The sequence below is a fragment of the Macrobrachium rosenbergii genome, chromosome 41 (assembly GCF_040412425.1).
Source record: "Macrobrachium rosenbergii isolate ZJJX-2024 chromosome 41, ASM4041242v1, whole genome shotgun sequence".
NCBI classification, from domain to species: domain Eukaryota; kingdom Metazoa; phylum Arthropoda; class Malacostraca; order Decapoda; family Palaemonidae; genus Macrobrachium; species Macrobrachium rosenbergii.
This window is the reverse complement of record NC_089781.1, coordinates 21,240,381-21,247,880: the sequence shown is the minus strand read 5'-3', so window position 1 is coordinate 21,247,880 and position 7,500 is coordinate 21,240,381. Positions and strand designations below refer to the sequence as shown.

Genomic DNA, 7,500 nt, shown 5'->3' with positions numbered 1-7,500 from the left:
CTGAAAAAAATGCAAAGTTAGCCATACCTATTGAACAACACTGAATCATATTTTATGCAATAAGATATGAGATATTAAACAATGAAATATCTCACTATTTTTCAGTAGACAATAGATGATTTACAATAGGTTAACGATGGTGATGACAACAAAATTAACATTATTATTATTATTATTATTATTATTATTATTATTATTATTATTATTATTATTATTATTATTATTATTATTATTATTATTCAACCCAGTCTTGGTTCAGTTGCTTATAATGGTAATTCCCACAATAGCATCAACTTCTTGTTAGTGCCTGACTGCCCCAATCGGGTAACGAATTCTGGCCATGTTCGAGATATAATGAAGTCCCCCCGAAGTTCATTGTACATTATTGTGGCCTCCTTTCCGGACTTGCTATCAGCAAATGCTTGCTTTTGAGGTTTACGACCGGATAATAGACTTCTTATTCCCGTTTTCACCTCTGCCGAGCGTAATCTTGATATCCAGGACTGACCTGACGTAAACATAAATCATGTGACCTCTTTTGCCGCGAATCTAATTTGGGGTTTGATAATTCTCTCTCTCTCTCTCTCTCTCTCTCTCTCTCTCTCTCTCTCTCTCTCTCTCTCTCTCTCTCTCGTATCGTTACGAAAAATTGTGGTTCCATCTTACGTTCCACAAACAGTTTTGCTCCCAAAATATTTATAGTAAATATTTATAGTAAAATATTTATAGTAAATCTAAACTGCAAATAATGAGGCTTTCATTCAGTGGATTAAGAATTATTAAGCAACCTTCAGGTTGATAATAATCGCTTATTTTCATATAAATAATCAAAGCCCATTATTTCTGAATGCGAGTGAATTATATATGTACATATATATTATATATATATATATATATATATATATATATATATATATATATATATATATATATATATATATATATAAATCACTTGCATTCAGATACAATGGGTTCTCATTATTCATATGAAAATAGACTATTGCTCGTCTGAACGTTGCTTAATGAATATTACACACACACACACACACACACACACACACACACATATATATATATATATATATATATATATATATATATATATATATATATATATATATATATATATAGATAGATAGATAGATAGATAGATAGATAGATAGATAGATAGATAGATAGATAGATAGATACCTAATTAGCTGTATTTATAACATTAATGATTACGAGCAGCTGCTCCTCTAATGGCGACACTTCCTCATCATATTCGGTTAAGTAATTGGCCTATCGGCCAGCAATTAGCAACAGCACGAACTTATTGATTGAAAATGCCACTACTTAGCGCCAAAGTCAGCGTCCGTCATAGTTTGGGCTTCTTTCTGTTCTCATGTTCCGTGAACGTTTGAATGAATGCTCATATGTTTACACGTAAGGCATGGGAGATAGAACTGCTGAGTCCGTATAGGTATGCATATACATATATATATATATATATACAGTATATATATATATAATATATATATATATATATATATATATATATATATATATATATATATATATATATATATATATATAGAGAGAGAGAGAGAGAGAGAGAGAGAGAGAGAGAGGAAGAACATATTTAACCACTGAACCACGCGTGAGTTGCCTGTACGGAAAACTACAACAATTTTACTACAAGTTTAGCTGTTTCATACGCCTATGCAGAAGGCTCATTAATAGCAAGTCGACCTCCCTTGCAGACAGTGCGCCATTCTTTAACTGTTTTAGGCGTTCTCTCGCACTTCCTGAATTTCAAAGTCCTTCTTTCCCATTTTATAGCTATTAAGTTCCATCTGATACTTCCCCCCCGTCCCCGCCTCCCTTCATCCCTTCTAATCTACACTCCTTTCAGCAGCCTATTACTTCCCATTCTCTCCACAGGATCAGACCTTCACAGAATTTCACATACATTTCACTACTTTCAAGTGTCTCCACGTATTTTATCTTTTTATTTCGTCTTACGCCATATAATACGACCCAAACAGTGAATCTTAAGTGCATAAGACCTTTTAATTCATTAGATAATGCGTATTCATGTAAAAATTAATAGGGTAGGTTACTGCCTTGCAGTACTCCCTTTGGATATTACTGATGATGAATACTGCTCGATAAGTTTTTTTTTTTTTTTTTTGCTACGTTTATCTTCACCTTGAATATTTCTCTTTTCTTTGTCTAGGTCTGTTGAAGTAACTTGAGAACAATGTAAAGATGACATAATATTTATGGAATACTTTCTTTGAAAGTGTATTCTCTCTTTAACACAGTCTTTCCCCTTTTATCTCTCTCTCTCTCTCTCTCTCTCTCTCTCTCTCTCTCTCTCTCTCTCTCTCTCTCACACACACACACACACACACACACACACACACACACACACTACGTAAAGGCTAAGTTGAAACGATTTTGGAAACATCCTCATCACCTCTCTCTCTCTCTCTCTCTCTCTCTCTCACACACACACATACACACACACACACACACACACACACACACAACACCACCCTCAATGAAGGCTAAATTCAAACAGTTATGAGAACATCCTCTCTTTCTCTCTCTCTCTCTCTCTCTCTCTCACACACACACACACACACACACACACACACACACAATGAACACCCTCAATGAAGGCTAAATTCAAACGGTTATGAGAACATCCTTATCTCTCTCTCTCTCTCTCTCTCTCTCTCTCTCTCTCTCTCTCTCTCTCTCACACACACACACACACACACACACACACACACAACACCACACACACACAATAAATGAAGGCTAAATTCAAACGGTTATGAGGACATCCTTATGTCTCTCTCTCTCTCTCTCTCTCTCTCTCTCTCTCTCTCTCTCTCTCTCTCTCTCTCTCATTAAGAAATTAAGTAGAGGCCAAGTTTAAACAATTATGAAAACATCCCTATTGGTCCATTTCATCTTTTCCATTTTTGCAGACAGACGACATTTAAATATTTAACCGAAACCAGAACCCCAATCTTTCTCTCTCCGCGTTTGTTTGTTTCCCACAAAAAAAAAAAAAAAAAAAGTTATATGATTATTACATATCTACTCATTCCTCTCTCCCTCCCTCTTTTCATTCCATTCAACCCTTTTGGCCTTAATTCCACTCACCCCTCTTTATTTAACTTGTGATATATTTTTTTGTGTGTGTTCATGTTCCCGTGTTTTAAAATCCTTTGTTTCTGTTTCTTCTCAGTCTTTCTGTCCTTTTTATCGGTCAGTTGCTATTGTTCGGTTTATTGTTCAAATATGTCTTTTTTATTTCCATCGTAAGTGTTTATGTCGTTTCTCAGAAATGATTAATTTTACATTTTTTTCCTTTTTTTCGTTTTTCATCGGTCAGTCACTTGTGTTCTTTCTATTGTTCAGATATGTTTTTTTAATCGTATGTGCTTGTGTCATTTCCCAGAAATCATTAATTTTATATTTTTTCCTTTTTTTTTTGTTTGAAGTCATTGCATGATTTGGTATTCACTGGCTTTTGTTAAAATCTGTGATTGAATTTTTTATACATTCTACTTTACAAATGAAATGTTCCCCCTCTCGGTATTCATTTCACAAAGCCACTTTCAACGAATATCGTTTCATAAATTAGTACCATATTCATACGAATATTTAAACAAGTAAAAATGCGCGTGAGTTTCTTCGGCGCAATCCAGTTTTCTGTACATCGTATAATCAAGACCACCGAAAACAGATCTATCTTTCTGGTGGTCTCGATGTAATGCTGTATGAGCAACGGCCCATGAAACTCTAACCACGGCCTGGTGGTGGCCTTTGCTATATCGTTACCAGAAGCACAATCATGGCTAAATTTAACCTTAAACAGAATCAAAACTACTGAGGCTAGAGAGCTACAATTTGGTATGATTGATGATTGGAGGGTGGATGATCACCATACCAATTTGTAGCCCTCTAGCATCAGTAGTTTTAAGATCTGAAGGCGACAGAAAAAGTTGGGACCAGAAAAAGTGCGGACGGACAGACAAAGCCGGCACAATAGTTTTCTTTCACGGAAAACTAAAACGGATTTCATGTTTAAACTTAGCAGAATAGTGAGAAGGTTGGACATCATTTAACTCAAGTCATTTGTTGCATTTAACATTATTGTGAAGCTGCCCTTGTTATTTATTGTTAAATAATCCCAGCATTATATTCGAGTCGATCTGTATAAGTGCGTTAGCCGGATTAAGATACAACATCCTAATCAAAGATAAAAATCTTTATGATACTTACAGGGAGAAGGGTTTCTCATCTCAGCTCATCTCTTGTAATGAGATAAGTTTGTAAGGAATCGTATGAGGTTAAGATCTGGAATAAGAGTAGGATGTCATTGCTAAGATTAAATATTGTATTCTATAGTATTTCCAGACGAGTTATCTTCCCTTAGTGATGGGGGCGGAAGAGTTTACGTAACCTACTTTGAAGGTTTATCTTCCATTAGATACAATCTGTTGTTATTATTATTATTATTATTATTATTATTATTATTATTATTATTATTATTATTATTATTATTATTATTCAGCAAATCAAACCAAAGAATATGGTGTTGATTAGGAAGAATTAAAAGAAGAAAAAAAGAATTAAATTAATAAATAGATAAAAATGTATTAAAATGCAAGGAGAATAGTGTTAGGGTATTAAACACGTACGTTCTTCTGAATGATTTACGAATTTTTTTTTTTATTGTTTTATGAAATACTCAAATGTCACGTTTAGAGTGGCCCTCAATCGAATCGTGAATAATGAAAAACTCTCTCTCTCTCTCTCTCTCTCTCTCTCTCTCTCTCTCTCTCTCTCTCTCTCTCTCTCTCTCTCTCTCTCTCTCTCTCTCTGTGTGGTGTTTCGGGGACGAATAGACTTCGTTTGTAGGAAGTGAACACTTTTTGGATAATGATTGTCCTCTACGGCATTTCATTCAGTATTGAAGTAGGAGAATTTATTTGAAAAGAAACGTATTCATCTGTAATGTTCTGTTAGACTTTATGAATAATGCAGAGAGAGAGAGAGAGAGACGTCAGGGGACTGTTGAGTATAAAATGAATTAGAAATAACAAACAATTTTATCGTTTTGCTTACCGAAGACAGTTAGAAACGAATCTGGGGAGAGAGAGAGAGAGAGAGAGAGAGAGAGAGAGAGAGAGAGAGAGAGAGAGAGAGGGAGGGAGATATTCACCAAAGTTGACTAGAGAGAGAGAGAGAGAGAGAGAGATTCATAAAAATAAATAGAAACAGAGAGAGAGAGAGATATTCATAAAATAAATAGAAACAGAGAGAGAGAGAGAGAGAGAGAGAGAGAGAGAGAGAGAGAGAGAGAGATCACCAACAGAGAGAGAGAGAGAGAGAGAGAGAGAGAGAGAGAGAGAGAGAGATTCACCAACAGAGAGAGAGAGAGATATTCACCAACAGAGAGAGAGATAGATTCATAAAAAATAAATTGAAATAGAGAGAGAGAGAGAGAGAGATATTCACCAACAGAGAGAGAGAGAGAGAGAGAGAGAGAGAGAGAGAGAGAGAGAGATTCATAAAAAATAAATAGAAATAGAGAGAGATATATAGAGATATTCACCAACAGAGAGAGAGAGAGAGAGACTGTTCAACAGATCGACAGATTCATTCCCGATCTATGCATCCTTCCTTTTGTCATTTCACGGAAAAGGAATTTGTTTCCACGAAGGAAAAGCAAAGAAGGAAGGAAGGGCACAATTAACATGAGAGTCCAGGAACTGGAGAGAAGCTGCGCTCCCGAGGGGGTGATTAGTGTCTGAGACGTGTTTTAAGGAAGATAATTAAGGCCCCGGGATCAGGGCGGAGGGGAAGGGAAACGGGGGGGGGGTGTGTTGAATGGAACCCCGACTGCGTGTCTCTCGTCTCCCACGACACGTCGCTCGTACGAGTCGCGTCTCCGACACGAAAGAAGTAATTACGAGCGTGTTCTCATTCCTCCGTTTTACGGGCCGTTACTCGTAAAAGAAAAGAAAAGAAAAAAAAAACGCGTATCGATTGTCGTTTTAGAGCTCTCTTTTTGTTTTTGTTAATGCGCAAATTGAGGGTTATGGTCCCGAAGGTGAAAAAGGTTTGGCAAATGAATCTCGAAAAGCGGTTGAAACAGACGTAGGTAAATATTAACGCTTCCACTTCTTCATGATATGAAGCGGTCAGGTATACAGATGCAAGCATTTCTCCAACGTATTGATTTATATACCAAAGGGAATGCTCTAGCCCTCACAAACAGATATATAAATGTCATGTATGAATCATTGAAACATTCATTTGGGGAACAAATACATACGTATGTAAGGTATTCATACTGATTTTTTCCAAAAGACAGCATAAAACATAACTTGTCAAGGCTGTCTGCAGAAAAAATTAAGGGAATGTTGTAGCGCTCACAAACAGCTAAATATGTTGTATGAATCATTGAAACATTCATATGGGGAACAAATACATACGTATGTAGCGTATTCATATTGATTTATTCCAAAAGACTGCATAAAACCTGACTGTAAAGACAGCCTGAAGAAAAAAAATTAAGGGAATGCTCTAGCCATCACAAACAGCTACATAAATATCTTGTATAAATCATTGAAACATTCATTTGGGGAACAAATACATACATATGTAGCGTACTCATATTGATTTATTCCAAAAGACAGCGTAAAACCTAATTGCAAAGATTATCTGAAGAAAAAATTAATATTACATGTTTCGTGTTTTTGTTTCAGAAAATAAAGTTTCTCTTCACGATTGTGATGGAAATAAAAAGTATCTAATTTTCGAGATGTGAAATATGGAGGTACTCTCATTAACTGCTCTTCATTGTGTTAATTTGGTTAATTGATATATTGTCTTGAGTGTCGTGTAACCCCTAGTCGTAGTGAATTACTAAAATCAGTTATTAATTAATTAAAGGACCCTGATAAAATAGCAATTTTTTTTCTGGAGACTTTAGTGATAAAAGAAGAAAAAGTCTGTCTGTGACCTTCTGGATAAAAATAAAAGAAAAGTAAAAAGAAAAAAAAAATAGTTTTTGATGAAAAACTCTCTTCATTCTAATGAGCCATAATGGCTGAACTCCGCCTGACACCATTTGCTCTGCATAAAAAGTGGAAGACAGTTTTGATCACAGAGACTTAGAAGACAGAGACGGAAAAGAGGTAGAAAAAAAAGAGAAAAGAAAAAATAAAGAAGTTTGAATGAAATAAAAAAGAAAAAATCTTTTGAATGAAATAAAAAAAAGGGGGTAAAAATCCTTCTCTCGAATTCCACAAGGGGCCTCGATCCTCTTTTATCTATCTGCTGAAGGAAGGAAGAGGAAGAGAGAGAGAGAGAAAGAGAAAAAGAGAAGGATAGAGAGACTGGAGAAAAGGAAAGAGAGAAGGAGATACTAGACTGGAAATAAACACCTCGAACGCTTCGTTTATTCATCCGTTGTCCATCAGTTATTCA

The 7,500-nt window shown here is 35.4% G+C and overlaps 1 protein-coding gene across 1 annotated transcript in view; it reads left to right on the top strand.

Annotated features, from left to right (window-relative positions):
• The window catches only part of LOC136826730 (limbic system-associated membrane protein-like), a 148,504-nt gene that overhangs the window by 1,504 nt on the left and 139,500 nt on the right, over window positions 1–7,500 (top strand). Inside the window, exon 2 of the mRNA XM_067084134.1 lies at window positions 6,777–7,500. This exon is cut by the window's right edge and continues 158 nt beyond it. The gene's annotated coding sequence lies outside the window, so the exon portion shown is untranslated. The remainder of the gene's footprint in view (window positions 1–6,776) is intronic.